Consider the following 17,598-nt stretch of genomic DNA (forward strand, 5'->3'; position numbering starts at 1 on the left):
CAGGATGAAGGTGGGGTGGTGCTGAGGTCTGCTGTTTGCTAGTCTATTACCCTCAGCCTGGGGCAGGGGCAGAGCTGGGATACTTACAAACAACCCAAGTGGTGAGCTGTCCGGGGAGCACCCCAGCCCCCTCGCCGGGCCCACCTGCCCCCAGCTCCCAGAGCACGGATCCTGGAGGACAGCCCGCATGGTGAGCCTTCCGGGTACTGGTCATTCCACGCCTGGCGTCTGCCCCCGGCAGCAAGGCCGGCTGTGATGGCAACACCAGTACGCAATGCACGCTCACTCCAGGTGGGCTTGGCTCAGGCTTGCAGGGGAGGAGGGTGGTTCCAGAAAAGACACTCTGAGTGTGTGATGACTGTGTTACCTAAGTAGAGACATCGAATACCTTTAATAACCTGGATCTCAACAGACATCTGGGGCAGAAATGTAGATTTGGGGCCGTTGGCGTATGGTTCTCCATCACAGCTACAGGAACAAGTGTGACAACCCCAGAGAACTGCAGCTTTGAGGGAAGGTGGTCAGTGATGGGAGAGGCGGGGGCTGGGGGTTTCCAACATCAGGACACACGCAGAGAAGAGCATCAGGACCACAGTGGGGGGTGGCGTCAGGAATGAGACAAGGACTCTGGGAACCCAGGAGGCAGATGGAGACCCAGGCCCCACGGGAGTCTCAATGAAAGAGCATCACGGTGGCCTGAGCAGCGTGACAGGCAGGTGCTGCTGACGAAGGAGGGTCCGAGGGAGCTTGGAAGGGAGGAGCCTTTGGTGTCCCTGGGACCAGGGGAAAGGCAGTGGGAGGAGGAAGGTCACTCCCCAGTGATTAAAAGAGGGGAGGGCATGGGTTCTGATGCCCCCTGTACAGACAGAGGGACACTAGCAACCTGCCCCGCATCTTAGAAAAGCGTCTTTCCACCTCAGCCCTCCTGTCACGCCTTCTTTAGAACCACCTCTGGGGGCTTCCGAGCTGGGAGCCGTGGGCTCCTGTCTGCACAGTGGGGTCATCTAGCACCCCCTCCCCCGAGGACTCTGACCAAAGGGTCCTGAGCCGCACCAAGTCCCAGGAGAGCTAACGCCACTAAGAACGGAGGAAAACACATGGGCCTGCAGAGTCCAGGATGCAGACACAGTAAGAGAGAAATGGCCCAGTGTCCTCAACAGAAACATTTGTGAAAGGGTAGGGAAGTGCCAAGGGACACTGGGGACCCAAACGCACCGCACGGAAGGGTTTAGACCCACGAGAGGGGCCCGCCAAGCCCAGGAAGCAACGCAGACGGGGTCAGCGATGCCAGGTGGACACTGTCAGCTTCAGGTGACGCAACGATATCGCGGTGCTTTGTTAGCAACATGAAATAAATGGACGTGATTATATGTTGTGTGGGTTCAGCTTTAAAATGTGCCCACCAGGAATGTAAACTGGTGCAGCCACTCTGGAGAATGGTATGGAGTTTCCTTAATAAACTAAAAATAGAGCTACCGTGTGATCCTGCAATCTCACTCCTGGGCACATATCTGGAGTAAAATGTAGTTTGAAAAGACACACCACTATGTTCATAGCAGCACTGTTTATAATAACCAAGACATGAAAGTAACCTAGATGACCACCTAGGAACTTAGATGAATGGGCAAGGAAGATGTGGTACATACATACAATGGAATATTACTCAGCCATAAAAAAGGAAATAATGCCACTTGCAGCAACATGGGCCAAAGCCTTTTACTGTGTGGATCACAACAAACTTAAAGAGATGGGACTACCAATACCTGCCTCCTGAGAAATCTGTATGCAGGTCAAGAAGCAACAGTTAAAACTGGACATGGAACAATGGACTGGTTCCAAAATGGGAAAGGAGTACATCAAGGCTATATTGTCACCCTGTTTATTTAACTTATATGCAGAGTACATCATGTGAAGTGCCAGGCTGGTTAAAGCACAAGCTGGAATCAAGATTGCCAGGAGAAACATCAATAATCTCAGATATGCAGATGACACCACCCTTATGGTAAAAACAAAGAAGAACTAAAGAGCTTCTTGATGAAAGTGAAAGAGGAGAGTGAAGAAGCTGGCTTAAAGCTCAACATTCAAACACTAAGATCATCCAGTCCCATTACCTCATGGCAAACAGATGGGGAAACAAAAGAAGCAGTAAGAAACTTTATTTTGGGGGACTCCAAAATCACTGCAGATGGTGACTGCAGCCATTAAGTTAAAAGCGCTTGCTCCTTGGAAGAAAAGTTATGACCAACCTAGACAGCATATTAAAAAGCAGAGACATTACTTTATCAACAAACGTCCGTCTAGGCAAAGCTATGGTTTTTCCAGTGGTCATGTATGGATGTGAGAGTTGGACCATAAAGACAGTTGAGCGCCAAAGAATTGATGCTTCTGAACTGTGGTGTTGGAGAAGACTCTTGAGTCCCTTGGACTGCAAGGAGATCCAACCAGTCAATCCTAAAGGATATCAGTCCTGAATATTCATTGGAAGGACTGATGCTGAAGCTAAAACTCCAATACTTTGGCCACCTGATATGAAGAACTGACTCACTGGAAAAGACCCTGATGCTGGGAAAGATTGAAGGCAGGAGGAGAAGGAGACAACAGAGGATGAGATGTCTGGATGGCATCAAGGATTCAATGGATGTGAGTTTGAGCAAGTTCCAGGAATTGGTGATGGACAGGGAGGCCTGGCAAGCTGCAGTCCATAAGGTCACAAAGAGTCAGAGATGACCAAGTGACTGAATTGAACTGAAGTGAACTGGATAGACTTGGAGATGATCATACTAAGTAAAGAAAGTCAGACAGAGAAAGATATCATATGATATGGCTTGTATGCAGAATCTTTAAGAAAAAAATAATACAAATGAACTTATTTACAAAACAGAAATTGACTCACAGACTTAGAAAACAAGCTTTGGGTTACCAATGGGGATGGGGGAGGATAAATTAAGAGTTTGGGATTAACATACAGACAGTACTATATATAAAATAAACAAAGAGAGCCTACTGAATAGACAGGGAATTATATTCAGTATCTTGTAATAACCTATAATGGAAGGGAATATAAAAAATAATGCATATATATTTATAAGTATGTATAACAATCATTTGCTGTACAGCTGAAACTAACATTTTAAATCAACTATATTTTCAATAAAACTTGTTTAAATTACAAAAATGTTTTTAATGTGCCCACCAAAAGCTTTGTGGGGGACACAGCTGGCGCAGAGAACACTGCAGAGTTTACCAACTTCTCGCTTTACTTTGAAGTTTGCAAATTTTTAAGATAAAGCTTCAAAGAGAAATGGGCTTCTTGTCCCCAGATTTGAATCAGCTCTTTTAATTTTCAAACAGTACTGTTATTGATTTTTAAAAAGCCAATAAAACAACCCTTCAAAGCACATTGCAAATTGGGGGTATTTCCCACGGATTTGGTCACAAACAATCTGGAACCCACAGATGGCTGTTATGACCGCACTTCATGTCTTCTCTGAGTCTCAGGCCTGAAGAGCAGTGTTGGGGTCCTTTAATGGACTGGAACCTGGTGGTACGGAGTCGCGATCAGAAAATAAAAGAGACAAGGAGGCTGATATCCCTTGGTTTACACAAAGGACCAATATTGTCCTTGACACAGGGCTTGCATCGCTCACCAAGGTACCAGGCGCCCTCTCGAGGGGGTCTAAGAAGCCCGGGCAGAAAAGTGAGCACGACGGGTCTCCACGCTCCAGAAAGTCAGCCAGAAAAAGATAGAGAGAGAGAGAGAAAGAGAGAGAGAGACAAAAAAAGACCCGGGGACCTAAGCTCTAATGGAGCAAAGGATATCAGCCTCTCTCTCTCACTGGGGCCTCCAGCGCCCGAACAGGGACACTGGTATACGTGCTATATCGGGAGGAGTGACTCATGGACATATTGAGGTCTGTAAATACTAAGGCTTGGCTTAAAAGGCTGGCCAGCCCCATTATTTTTCTATTTTACTTCACCATTTCTTTACATTTCAAGGACCCCAACAGAGCAGGCCGAGTGAGCGTGTGCTGACTGAGGGAGCAGGAGGGGTCTGGCCAGCAGCCCCGTGAGAGCCTGCCCATCAAACACCCATCAAACACCCCGAAATAACTTTATGTGAAGAATCCATATGGACCTCAAGCTTGTCACATAAACAGAAGGCGGGGATTTTCCATCTCTTAGCTGTGTACGCCAGGAATGTTTGCATTAATCACGCTCCTGCGCTGTTCACAGTAGAGCCAGAGGAGAGTTCAGGAAAAGATGAGTCCGCCTCCCTCCTGAGCCCTGAGCTTGAAGCCAGGGATTCCGAGAACTGGTGCAAACCCGTTGCTGCGGCCGGACTGACAGTGATGACAGGGCTGCTGACCCCGTCACCACAAGGCCCCCTCGCCGTGGACACAGCAGCCCAGAGGCCCAAGCACAGCCCCTTGTCTCACAAGAAGACCCTCGAAGGGCTGCCTCTGATCCTCTCCAGGCCGCGGGCTCGTCTCAAGTGGGAAGTGAATTGATTCCTGATCACTCAGTCACGCCCCACCCCTGGAAAAACCCCCGAAAGACACCCAGAGCCAGAGGTGCTCAGTGTGGCCGAGGGAACCACATGGAACCCCCGCTCCACATGATGCTCCCTGGACAAAGGCTGCGCGAGGCCAAAGGCCCTTTGAGACCCAGACCCGACTGTGTCCTCAGACAGGACGGCCCAGACCTGACTGTGTCCTCAGACAGGACAGCTCAGGAGACGGCCCCGCACACCTGCCTTGCGGGGGTCCGGCTAGACCTGCTGCCTGTCTGCTAGGTAAACCTTTGCTGACAGGCCGCTGATGTTCCATTCACCTTGGCCAGTGTCTCTCCTCCAGCGGGGTCCAGTCCCTCGTGGGGACCCTCTGTCCAGTGGAGCTGCAGGGCCCCACCTTTACGACCTGGCGCCACAGGGGACTGCCCTGGCCCCGCCCTGGGGCCTCAGGACAGGATCGGATGGGCGGCACCAGCACCTCTCCGCGCAGGGGACTGGGCTCCTGCTGCCGGGAGCTGGGAAGAGCTGTCGGGCCTGGGGGGGAGGGGTACAGGTGGGAGGGGCCGCCTCACAGCCCCCTGGGCCCCAGGTGGGGTGCGGACCCGGGCCTGACCCCTCCTGGTCCTCACACGCCTGGTGCATCTCACCTCACACACATCACTGGGCTTCCCCAGGTCCCCCTTCCTGAACAGCATCTGCTGAGCGCGTGCCGAGCCCCGAGCACACAGGACGGCGTGTGCTGCTGGCAGCTTCTCGGGCAGGGCAGCCGCTCCACAGATCCACAGACACTTGGAGTGAGCCCGCAGTCAGACCCGCGTCAGAGGCGTCAGACCCGTTGCCCTCAGACCCGCCGTCAGACCCGGCCCTGCGCTCCGTCAGCAGCGGAGCAGGGGGAGGTGGAGGCTCCTCCCTCCACACACACTTCTGAGGATGCGGGTGGCCCAAAGCCCTCGGGCCGTCGTGACACAGTTGCCTATAACCACAGCCCCGAGGCCCACGTCACCTCGGTAGCATGCGCTGGTCCTCACCTGCCACTCGTGGCTGTCTCCTCCTGGGCGCCGCCTCCTCCAAGCAGCGCAGCCCCAGTCACCGTCCACGCGGGCAGGGCTTCTGTGGCGCCCGTGTGCTGGTCGTCCAGAAGCCCACGGACCCCTCGAGGGGCCCGAGTCCTCGTTCAAACAGTGTCTGTGACCCAGCCCCTCTCGGGGAATGTCCGGTTAAGGGCAAGCACTCCCTTCTCCTTCAGGCACTCAAGTCCATCTTATCTCAGCAAGATTCCCAGGTGATTTGCCACCCATTAAAGTCAAGAGATGCTGCTCCAGGGAAGAGTTCACACACGTTAACACAAAGGAAAGGTGTGATGAGGCCTTGGCTGGAGCCACCTCGGGGGACGAGCCACCTCACTGAGACACCTCTGGGACCCAGGGGTCACTCCGGCCACAGTGATGATGTGCAATGTGAAGGCGACGCTGGCCCACTTCAGCAGAGAGCTGCTGGGCATACTGATGTGTCAGTGTTTGCTCCGTTTGCAGATTCACACCATGTGTGTCTGATGAATGTCCCACCCAGGAAGGCTGGTGAATTTGTATTCTGAATAAAGAACAAAATTAGCTCACATCAAGCATGTGGTCTTCTCTCTGTGATTTATGTAAACACTGAGCCTCACTGACATATCTCACTTTAACATTCATTGAATATAAAAATCTTATATTAACAGGAATTAAAGACCAACCGGTCCCAAGTGGGTCATCTTCTTCTGCCTTCACTGTCCTGATTTCAACACCAATGAGAAAAAACACAAAGGGCCGTTGGAAGAGCCGTCCAACTTCAGCAGAAATGTGGACACTGGCCCGCGTCAGCGCGGCGACCCTGCCAGCCTGGGAGTGTGGTCCCCTCGAGCTGTAGGCTGCAGCAGCTCTCTGCCTGGCGGGCCAGCAAAGTGGGGGCGGCCCCCACACTCTGGGGGTGTGGAGTGAGAGAAGAGCCTGCCCCCACCCGGTCGGCGGGTCTGTTCCTGCCTGGGCAGGTGCTGCTGGAGAGCCTCACTCGGGGACAAAGGGACCGCACCCAGGGGGACCCACTGACGCCCCAGGGCCCCGGCCGCGGCAGGGCCTCTCCCAGGAGCACTCCTCCCCAGCAGGCCCGCAGGACGCGGCATAGACGGGGCTGTCTGGAGCGGGGCCGCAGGGCGGAAACACCCCAGACCAGCACCGTTGCGCTCAGTGGCATGACTGCCAGAACCGTCAACCCGCCCAAGCAGGAGTCCTGGTCTGTTTCACCACCACCACACCCTAAATCTGTGGGCTGTTTAACACATGTACAAATTTTCTATGAAACTAGTATTTTTATTTGCATATTGAAAATGTGCTTGGTGCTTTGTCTCCAAGTTCCAAACCATACATTTGCATAACGTGTGATTTCTTGTGTTTTCTCTTTGAGTCACACACAGCTGCTTCCACCTGGAGCAGAGATAACACAGTTTAGGGCACTTGGCTTCTCTTCCTTTTGTTGTTCTGTTTCAGCTGATTGGTTTGTAGTAATAAATATCAATGTCATTTAACTCCTGCTTGACATAATCTTTAAAGAGTGAAACTTTCATTCCTCTTGATGGAAAACGTCAGCCCGAAGGGGAAGCCAAACCACAAGTATTTCCCTTTTCACAGCAGTGGGCTTATCTTGCAGCAGCCGAGAAAGAACGGCCTGAATGGTCCTGGACTCCGCCAGGAAGTGGCATGAGGCCTCAGTGATGGGGGACACAGGTGTGGATCCCTGAAAAGCTCCTCTGGCCACAGAGTCTCCCAGGAGAGTCACTTTCCGGTGCCTTCAAACAACCCCACTTACAATAACCCAATCACACTCACGGTTTGCTATAGGTGGGCTGAGTAAATTGGGGGCATGAGAAATGGCAACTATGGAATTAACAACGTCTCAGAGGAAAAACTATTGTAGCGATATGCCCTCTTCATCCGGTCACATAGTCCAAACCCATCTTAACGCACAAAGTCAAGGCACTTTAAAGCATTGCTGCAGACTCCTGAGTGCTCAGCAGAATTAAACCTCTCTCTAGACAACGTCTGCTGTCAGTTCCAGGACACAATTTCTGCTTTCATATTGCAGAAATTTCCGTTTTCATATTCATGCAGGTTACCCCCCTGCCCGTCAGGCAATTCATGGGCTAAAAGCTAGACTTCTTTCACAACCAGCCTTCTTCTCGGAAAAAAAGTCTCAAAGATCGGAAACTGAGTAGTCATTACTGATAATTTATGCCCATTTGGTAACAGCTGTGATTGAGATTGAGGGCAGGAGAAGGGGCAACACGATGAGATGGTTGGATGGTGTCATCGACTCAATGGATGTGAGTTTGAGCAACTTCAGGCATTGGTGAAGGACAGGGAAGCCTGGCATGCTGCAGTCCACGGGGCTGCAAAGACTCAGACATGACTGAGCGACTAAACAATAACAACTATAATAACAGACAGTAAGAGAGAGAGAGGACTGTCGGCCCTGGCTCAGCGGTCAGCAGCCGCTTCTCAGGGACAGGGACGTGGGCAGGGGGCCTGGGTGCGGGGGTGGCGGTTGGTGAGCGGAGCCCAGGCGCGGAAGGAGCAGTGGCTACAAAGGGCAGCAGGAAGGGCGTCCACGTCCAAGAGGGGCGCGTGGAGACCGGCCGGCCCGGGGCAGGTGCAAACACAGCCTCTCCCGCAAACGCATGAAGGGGTCTGAGAAGCTCGCCACCTGGGGCTCTTTCCCCCGCAGCCTCTGTGCCCGCACTTGCTGCCACCCCTCCGCCCGCCCCCCCCCCCCCCGGGCCCCATCACCTCTCCGACGCCGGTCACGACCGCCCCCCGAGGAGGCCAGGCCGCCACCCGGCCTCTCCGGTGCCTCCTTTTCACAGCGGAGGGCTTAGACACAAACCCCCCAGGTTTGTGGGCGCGTCTTGCGCCCCCAGTGACCTTCCCAGGAAAGGGCGGCCCACGCGGCGGGAGCGTCCGCGGCTCCCTGCCCGTGGGTTCCCGGGGGTTTCCTGTGCGGGTTTCGGAGCAACCTGCCCGCGGCGGCCCCCAGGGCCCTTCTGGCAGCCCTGGCATTTGATTATCTAATTACAGCCCGCTGACAGGAGCCCCAGAACGCAGTGCAGGGCAGCTTTTCCTTCCAGTTCCCTCGTCACAGCCCCCCACTGCCGTGCCCCCAGGGCTGGGGTGGTAATTGGTCCTCCTGTCTGCCGGCAGGCTCTGAACCACCCTGCACCCCACAGTCTGAGCGCAGAAGAGGGACTGGGGGGGCAGGGAGGGCTGGACCCTCAGCAGCCACGAGCTTCGCCCAGAGGCACCCTGGCAGTCATCAGATGGGTGAGCTTGGTGATGACCCAGAAGGGTGACTCCTGCACACACTGGTGGGTCCTGGGCTCCACATTTCAGCCAACAAGCTGGTGCGGTGTTGGGATGATCCCGACCTGTGGCCTGGCCCTGGACAGAGGCTGCTTCTCTGACCTTCATGTGGAGAAACTGCCCTGGGCCATGCGCTTCTGATCCCCAAGGGACTGGCCTGGAAGGCCCCCAGGTCTGCCGGAGGGGTGGCACCAGTTCTCCGGGATCTCAGGTCAGTGCCTCCCTCAGTGGGGCAGAAACCTCTGGAAGCCAGTGGCTGGACCCCAGATCGTTACTCTGCCCTGGAGGTCTGGACGGGGCGAGGGATCTGAGCTTCCTGTCATACCTGAGGGACAAGAGCAGGTGGCTGGGAGCAGTCAGACCGCAAGACCATGTGTTAGCATCTTGGGTCTGTGACAAGTAGCACCAACCTAGTGGCTTCAAACAATGTAAATCCCACATCTAAGACCTGCGGGTGTAGAGTCCTAAACTGGTCTCACTAGGTTGGAAACACCATCAGCAACAGAGCTACTTCTAGAAGCTCCAGGGCAGAATCCTTTGCCTCGTTTCCATCTTTTCCGGCTTCTGACGGACAACAGGTCATGGCTCATGGATGTTCCTCCATCGCCAAGGCCAGCCATGGCCAGTCTCAGCCCTCTGACCTCTCCTGCCTCCACTTCCACTTTAAGGACCTTGGGATTACATCAGGCCCTCCAGATAATTCAGGATCAGCCTCCACTTTAAGGTTAGCTAATTGGCGATATTCATACCATCCACTCACTGTGTCATATAAACAAACATGATGTCAGGATCTGGGGATTAAAACACAGACATTTTGGGGGCCACCTTCCTTCCCAATACACACCGAGAGAGAGTCGTAAACTGCAATCTTTTCAATTCAAAGGAGAAGCTCTATCAGCGGCTGAAATGACTGACTGAACTTCCCTACACAACGAATCAAGAAATGTGTGCCTCACACACAGGTACTTATGGGCTGGAAAAGTTACAGCCGTCTACGATGAGTCACCATGCATGACTAGGAACACATGGGGACATACATTTAGAGCTTTTAAAAAGTGGATTCTTCCCAATTTCTGTGCGCTTGTAAAACTTTTGCATACAATAAAATACTCTTCGGTGGTGTAGAGCTTTGTGAGCTTTATCACTTTTGTAAATTCAGGTGCCCACCTGCACCGCGACGGTTCGTCCCTCCTGGGACACAGCCTCAGGGAGCCCTGCAGTCGCGCCCCCAGCCCCGGCCTTGACGTGCTCTCTGCCCCTACAGCCCTTTCTGGAGGCCACACACGGAACCAGACGGTGTCAGACGAGCTCCTCTGCTCCGCAGGATGGCTGTGGGTCCCACTCGAGGCACGGCTGTCCCCACCCGTGACTTTCACTGCCAAGTCGTATTTCTGTCACATGGAAGAGACATGTCACAAGGAAGGGAAGGACATGGGGCTTAGATCCTGTTTTTGAAGCTTATGACCAGAGCAGCTACAAACAGTAGTTTACAGATTTACAGAGTTGCCTGAGCTTATCATTCTCTAGGGTTTATAGTTGAATCTTTAAAAAAAAATCCAATCTAATAATGTCTGGTTTTAATTGACAAGTTTAAGCCATTTATCAATTCAAGCCAAAACAAGCCAAAAACAAGACCGGAGCTGACTGTGGTTCGGATCATGAATTCCTTATTGCCAAATTCAGACTTGAATTGAAGAAAGTAGGGAAAACCACTAGACCATTCAGGTATGACCTAAATCAAATCCCTTACAAATTATACGGTGGAACTGAGAAATAGATTCAAGGGGTTGAATCTGATAGAGTGTCTGCAGAACTACAGATGGAGGTTCATGACATTGTACAGGAGGTGGTGATCAAGACTATCCCCAAGAAAAAGAAATGCAAAAAGGCAAAATGGTTGTCTGAGGAGGCCTTGCAAATAGCTGAGAAAAGAAGAGAAGCAAAAGGCAAAGGAGAAAAAGGAAGATATATCCATTTGAATACAGAGTTCCAAAGAATAGCAAGGACAGATAAGAAAGTCTTCCTCAGTGATCAATGCAAAGAAATAGAGAAACAATAGAACAGGAAAGACTAGAGATCTGTTCAAAAAAATTACAGATACCAAGGGAACATTTCATGCAAAAATGGGCACAATAAATGTATGAGAAATGTATGGACCTAACAGAAACAGAAGGTATTAAGAAGAGGTGGCAAGAATACACAGAAGAACTGTACAAAAAAGATCTTCATGACCCAGATAACCATGATGCTGTGATCACTCACCTAGAGCCAGACATCCTGGAGTTTGAAGTCAAGTGGGCCTTAGGAAGCATCACTATGAACAAAGTTAGTGGAGGTGATGGAATTACAGCTGAGCTATTTCAAATCCTAAAAGATGAGGCTGTGAAAGTGCTGCATTCAATATGCCACATATTTGGAAAACTCAGCATTGGCCACAGGACTGGAAAAGGTCAGTTTTCATTCCAATCCCAAAGAAAGGTAATGCCAAAGAATGTTCAAACTACCACACAATCACACTTATCTCACACGTTAGCAATGGAGAAGGAAATGGCAACTCACTCCAGTAATCTTTCCTGGAGAATTCCATGGAGAGGGGAGCCTGACAAGCTACATTCCATGGGGTTATAAAGAGTCAGGCATGACTGAGAAACTATCACTCACATGCTAGCAAAGTAATGTTCAAAATTCTCCAGGCTAGGCTTCAACAGTACGTGAACCAAGAACTTCCAGATGTTCAAGTTGGACTTAGAAAAGGCAGAGAAACCAGAGATCAATTTGCCAATGTCTGTTGGATCATTGAAAAAACAAGAGAATTCCAGAAAAACATCTACTTCTGCTTCAATGACTATGCCAAAGCCTTTGACAGTGTGGATCACAACAAACTGCAGAAAATTCTTCAAGAGATGGGAATACCAGATCACTTGACATGCCTCCTGAGAAATCTGTATGCAGGTCAAGAAGCAACAGTTAAAAATGGACGTGGAACAACAGACTGGTTCCAAATTGGGAAAGGAGTAAGTCAAGGCTGTATATTGTCACCCTGCTTATTTAACTTCTATGCAGAGTACATCATGAGAAATGCTAGGCTGGATGAAGCACAAGCTGGAATCAAGACTGCCAGGAGAAATAGCAATAACCTCAGATATGCAGATGACACCACCCTTATGGCAGAAATTGAAGAGGAACTAAAGAGCCTCTTGATGAAAGTGAAAGAGGAGAGTGAAAAAGTTGGCTTAAAACTCAACATTCAAAAAATGAAGATCTTGGCATCCAGTCCCAATACTTCATGGCAAATAGATGGGGAAGCAATGGAAACAGTGACAGACTTTATTTTGGGGGGCTCCAAAATCACTGCAGATGGTGCCTGCAGCCATGAAATTAAAAGATGCTTGCTCCTTGGAAGAAAAGCTATGACCAACCTTGACAGCATATTAAAAAGAAGATATATTACTTTGCTAACAAAGGTCTATACAGTCAAAGCTATGGTTTTTCAGTGGTCATGTATGGATGGGAGAGTGGATCATACAGACAGCTGAGCGCCAAAGAACTGATGCTTTTGATATGTGGGGTTGGAGAGGACTCTTTGAGGGTCCTTTGGACAGCAAGGAGATCAAACCAGTCAATCGTAAAGGAAATCAGTCCTGAATATTCCATTGAAGGACTGATGCTGAAGCTGAAGCTCCAATACTTTGGCCACCTGATGCAAAGACTGACTTATTTGAAAAGACCCTGATGCTGGGGAAGATTGAAGGCAGGAGGAGAAGGGGACGACAGAGGATGAGACGATTGGATGGCATCACGGACTCGATGGACATGAGTTTGAGTAAGCTCTGAGAGTTGGTGATAGACAGGGAAAACTGGCGTGCTGCAGTTCGTGGGGTCACAAGGAGTCGGACAAGACCGAGCGACTGAACTGAAGCCATTTATATTTGACATAATTATTGACTTGTTTGGATTTAAGTCTACTACTATTGTTTGTTTTTCTGTGTCCCCATTTTTTCATTCCTCCATTTCCCCTTTCCTATCTTTCTTAGAACTATTAGAATGTTTCTCAATACTGTGTGTTAATTTCTCAGGGGGGTCTGGGCTACAGCTCTTCCTACTGCTGTGTGGGTGTGTTGCTGCTGAAGTTATTACAAGTTTAACTTTTCACGGTCTCCTGGTTAGTATCGCATCACCAAATATAGAATAAAGAAACTTCCCTGCCCCATTATATGAAATTACATCTGCATAGATTGCAAACACCACAGACAATGCTACAGGCTGCTTCCATTCATCAGACACATTTTAAAGAAACTGAGTGAAGAAAACAGCTGATTTCATTTAACAGATATTTACCAGTTCTGTGCTCTTCCTTCATTCCTGAAGTTCCTCCAGAAGAGTTTCCTTCAGCATTTCTTCTAGCACAGGTGAGCTGGCCACAGGTCATCAGCCATCCTAACTGTTCTTTCCTGAGAATGTCTGCATTTCACCTTCATTATTTCTGACTAGATGTAAATTCTAGGCTGATGGCTCTTTTCCTTTTTCATCTCCCTGGTTTGTGAATTCACAGTCATTTGGATTGTTTTTCCCTATATGTAAAATGTTGTTTTCTCTGGCTGCTTTCAAGACTTTTTCTTCATCTTTAGGTTTTAGCTGTTTGATTCTGATGTGTCTGTGTAGGAATTTCTTTGACTTTATCATGTTTGGGATGGCTTTGTAAATTTCATAAGCAACTTATCTATTATAATTTTTTAAATGACTCACAACGATTTTTAAATGGCTAAAGGAAACTCTAGAGTCTCACAAGGAGCTACTATTTTACTCAAAAAGCAACTGACAAAGAAACCGAAAGTACTTTACCATTCTTATACACACACAGGTGTTTTAGAAATAAACCGGACATGGAAGCAGCCTAAAGACCATCCACAGACAATAGATAAAGTATATATGGATAATGGGTAATGTATATTTGTGGTACATACATACAAAGAAATATTACTCAGCCATTAAAAAATGAAATAATGCCTTTTACAGCAATGTGGATGGAGCTAAATAAAGAAAGTCAGAGAAAGATTTCCCAGTTGGCTTCCCAGATGGTGCTCATGGTGAAGAACCGGCCTGCCAATGCAGGAAATGCATGAGACTCGGTTTGGGAAGATCCCCTGGAGTAGAAAACAGCAACCCACTCCAGTATCCTCCCCTGGAAAGCTCCACGGACAGAGAAGCCTGGCAGGCTACGGTCCTTGGGGCTGCGCGCAGTCAGGCACAGCTGAGCACGCGTGCAGAGAAAAGCAAAGAGCATGGTAACGCTTGTCGGTGGCGTCTTACAATTGACACAAATGAGCTTCTTTACAAAACAGAAGTAGACCCATAGACACAGAAAACTAATTTATAGTTACCAAACAGAAATGTGGTTGAGGGAAGATAAGTTAGGAGTTTGGGGTTAATAGATACACATTATTATGTGTAAAACAGATAATCAGCAAGACCTACTGTATTGCACAGGAAACAATATTCAATAACTTGTTAATAACATATGATGAAAATAATCTGAAAAGAGTACATATATCTCCATTACATATTCTTCTCAGATTCTATGTATACTGTATATGTATTCATAACAATCACTTGCTGTATGAAGCTAGCACATTGTAAATCAGCTGTACTTGAAAAAAAAAGAAAGAAAAGGGGAAGAAGGATGTCAGAGCACAAGGCCCGTGTGACCACTGGGTGTGAGGTGCCCACGGAAGGCTCACAGGACGCAGGCAGTGGGACCCGTGCGTCCTCACTGGTCACGATCACAGCTCAGGGCCCCTGAGAAGGGCTCACACGTTGGGCGCAGCACTTGACACAAGAGCCTGTGAGACGAGCAGCATTAGGCCGAGTTTGCAGGGGAAGACACTGAGGCATAGTGACCTCCCATAAGAGCATACAAGCAGTAAACTCAGGAAGTGCGGCTTTCTGAGCCCTGATGGAGTCCGGTTACATCCTTACAGGAGGGGGCTCCTGCCCAGGAGCTAACAAAGCATCTCTCTCACCCACACATCAGCCCTGGAGGCGCAGTCCTATTCCAGTGCGTTTTCCTTATGGGGGGGGGAGGCATGTTCAAGCCAGTCTCTCTTAAAGACACCCTAAAAGAGCAGACATTGCCAATTTTTTCATACATCTAATCATGCTTATAAAACCAACACGGAATCAAAGTTGGTTCCCTGACTTTGTGCTGCTCCAGGAAACAGCTCCCACCTGGTTTTCTGTCCTGAACCAACCTCACTTGAGGTCCAGGAGCACCAGGAGCCGTCAGCGTGCGTCCAATACTGCCTCACTGCTCCTCTTGAGGGAAGTCCCCATCTGTGAGAGACGCAAACCAAGGTATTTACCTGAAATGAGACAGTGTTTGGGAGGCTTCAATTTGAAATACTCCAACCAAGAGAGAGGGGCTGAGTGAGGGAGAAGCAAGAGAGAGCAGAGAAGGTATGTGTGCAGGGGAGGGGCAGCTGTGCAGTGAGAAGAGACAGGTGTGCAGAGAGGAGGCAGGGAGGAAGCAGGTGTGCCTAGAGGAGGCAGGGGTGGAGAGAGGAGGCAGGGATGCAGAGAGGAGGCAGGGAGGAGGCAGGTGTGCACAGAGGAAGCAGGTGTGCCCAGAGGAGGCAGGGATGGAGAGAGGAGGCAGGGAGGAGGCAGGTGTGCCCAGAGGAGGCAGGGGTGGAGAGAGGAGGCAGGGAGGAGGTAGGTGTGCACAGAGGAAGCAGGTGTGCCCAGAGGAGGCAGGGATGCAGAGAGGAGGCAGGGAGGAGGCAGGTTTGCCCAGAGGAGGCATGGGTGGAGAGAGGAGGCAGAGAGGAAGCAGGTGTGCACAGAGGAAGCAGGGATGCAGAGAGGAGGCAGGGAGGAGGTAGGTGTGCACAGAGGAAGCAGGTGTGCCCAGAGGAGGCAGGGATGGAGAGAGGAGGCAGGGAGGAGGCAGGTGTGCCCAGAGGAGGCATGGGTGGAGAGAGGAGGCAGGGAGGAAGCAGGTGTGCCCAGAGGAGGCAGGGGTGGAGAGAGGAGGCAGGGAGGAGGCAGGTGTGCCCAGAGGAGGCAGGGGTGGAGAGAGGAGGCAGGGATGAGGCAGGTGTGCCCAGAGGAGGCAGGGGTGGAGAGAGGAGGCAGGGATGAGGCAGGTGTGCCCAGAGGAGGCAGGGGTGGAGAGAGGAGGCAGGGAGGAGGTAGGCGTGCACAGAGGAAGCAGGTGTGCCTAGAGGAGGCAGGGATGGAGAGAGGAGGCAGGGAGGAGGCAGGTGTGCCCAGAGGAGGCAGGGGTGGAGAGAGGAGGCAGGGAGGAGGCAGGTGTGCACAGAGGAAGCAGGTGTGCCCAGAGGAGGCAGGGGTGGAGAGAGGAGGCAGGGAGGAAGCAGGTGTGCCCAGAGGAGGCAGGGGTGGAGAGAGGAGGCAGAGAGGAAGCAGGTGTGCCTAGAGGAGGCAAGGGTGTCCGCTTGCTCTCTCACTGGGCTGCTGTCTTCCCCACTCGAGAGGTGCGGTTCCCAGCACGGCGCAGGCTCTCGGGTCGCCCCTTCAGGGAGCCTGGGATGAGGTCAGGACGCAGCTGGGAGGTGGAAGCAGCACCAGCTGTTGGAGCAGAAGAATCTAAAAGAGAGCTGTTGGTGTAAAGGATTGTTCGGTAGAAAGCCCTTAGCTCCTCAGAGAGGAGATTCCTGGAACAAAGGGAAGAGTTGGACTTGTTCCAGTTTAGGCAGCGAGGATGGGCCAGGGCCTGGCCGGGTGGGGAACGCCAGCTGAGGTCAGGGTCGCAGAAGGGAGGGGGCACGCGAGGGGCTGGTTCTGCAGGAGAGAACTGCAAACCGGGTGAAGGAGCTGCCGTGGTCGCAGAGTCCAAGGAGTGGCAGCAGGGCTGCAGGCTGGCGAGGCGTTACCAGGACGACATGTTACCAGGGTGATGCCTGGTGGGTGATGCAGCCTGGCTGTCGCATGCTGGGTGGGCACCACCGAGTGAGGCGCGCAGACAGGGCAGCCACAGGCCACCGGCCCCGCCCCCTCCAGCCACAGACCACGGGCCCCGCCCCTCCAGCCTCAGGCCACCGGCCCCGCCCCCTCCAGCCACAGACCACGGGCCCCGCCCCCTCCAGCCACAGGCCACCGGCCCCGCCCCCTCCAGCCACAGGCCACCGGCCCCGCCCCTCCAGCCACAGACCACGGGCCCCGCCTCCTCCAGCCTCAGGCCACCGGCCCCGCCCCCTCCAGCCACAGACCACGGGCCCCGCCCCCTCCAGCCTCAGGCTACCTGCCCCGCCCCCTCCAGCCACAGACCACGGGCCCGCCCCCTCCAGCCTCCAGGCCATTGGTCCCGCCCCTCCAGCCACAGGCTACCTGCCCCGCCCCCTCCAGCCTCCAGGCCATCGGCCCCGCCCCTTCAGCCACAGGCTGCCCTCCTGCAGCCCTCCTGCCAGGGTCCCGCAGAGCAGCTGAGACAGATGTGTGGTCTGCAGGTTACAACCCTGATGGCTGGTACTCTTTGTCATATTTGGGGCTGGATCTGAGCTTTTGATCAACTCCAGGCTACACAGGCGAGAGCTTGAAGCTGTGGTGATTGCAGCTGACTAGGTTTGGTTCTGCCTGTGTGAGGATAGCTGAAATAGGGCAGTGGACTCAGGCCAGACCCGCGGGGCCTCAGAACACAGGACCCCCACGCCGGGCCAGGGGGTGCTCAGGCATCCACTCTCA

At 51.8% G+C, this 17,598-nt stretch overlaps 1 long non-coding RNA gene across 1 annotated transcript; it reads right to left on the bottom strand.

Annotated features, from left to right (window-relative positions):
* Window positions 1–9,979: 9,979 nt before the first annotated feature.
* On the bottom strand, window positions 9,980–16,847 carry LOC139032978 (uncharacterized). The gene is made up of 3 exons (XR_011485596.1): window positions 16,365–16,847; window positions 15,124–15,257; window positions 9,980–10,289 (listed from the first exon to the last, which is right to left on the bottom strand). It is a non-coding gene; the product is annotated as an uncharacterized lncRNA (long non-coding RNA).
* Between the last annotated feature and the right edge of the window lie 751 nt (window positions 16,848–17,598).

This window comes from Odocoileus virginianus, chromosome 34 (genome assembly GCF_023699985.2).
Source record: "Odocoileus virginianus isolate 20LAN1187 ecotype Illinois chromosome 34, Ovbor_1.2, whole genome shotgun sequence".
Taxonomy (NCBI): Eukaryota; Metazoa; Chordata; class Mammalia; order Artiodactyla; family Cervidae; genus Odocoileus; species Odocoileus virginianus.